Below are 457 nucleotides of genomic sequence, written 5' to 3' on the forward strand. Positions count from 1 at the left end.
GAAGCTGTATCTTCATTGTTTTAAAATAATTACTAATATACTTAAATTACTAATATATATGTGCTTGCATATATATATATATATATATATATATATATATATATCATATTAATCTTTTCAAATTGTGCCGAATTGTCTCGATAATGGCTTAGGACGCTCGTATGGAATACAAGAGATCCAGATTCGAGTCCCGGCCGAAGTAATATTTTTCGCAATAAATTTATTAACAGTTAACATCTTTATATGTAATATGATGCTTGATTGTAACATCAAATTATTAAAATTGCTTGTCAATTTAGTTCGCGATTATTAGTTTTAATTGTGTTTATAGACCGGAAAAATAATTCGCTGCGTAGTTCGAAAAGACTATAATATGATATATATGCAAATACATATATAGTATATATTAGTAATTCAAGTTCGAATTATTTTTAATCAATGAAGATTCAGCTCCGAC

At 26.3% G+C, this 457-nt stretch overlaps 1 protein-coding gene across 1 annotated transcript in view; it reads right to left on the reverse strand.

The window, feature by feature from the left end:
- LOC108748575 (inositol polyphosphate 1-phosphatase) overlaps nt 1–457 on the reverse strand; it is a 3,732-nt gene that overhangs the window by 885 nt on the left and 2,390 nt on the right. The gene's annotated exons all lie outside the window — the stretch shown is intronic.

The sequence above is a fragment of the Trachymyrmex septentrionalis genome, unplaced genomic scaffold, assembly GCF_001594115.1.
Source record: "Trachymyrmex septentrionalis isolate Tsep2-gDNA-1 unplaced genomic scaffold, Tsep1.0 scaffold232, whole genome shotgun sequence".
In the NCBI taxonomy this organism is placed as follows: domain Eukaryota; kingdom Metazoa; phylum Arthropoda; class Insecta; order Hymenoptera; family Formicidae; genus Trachymyrmex; species Trachymyrmex septentrionalis.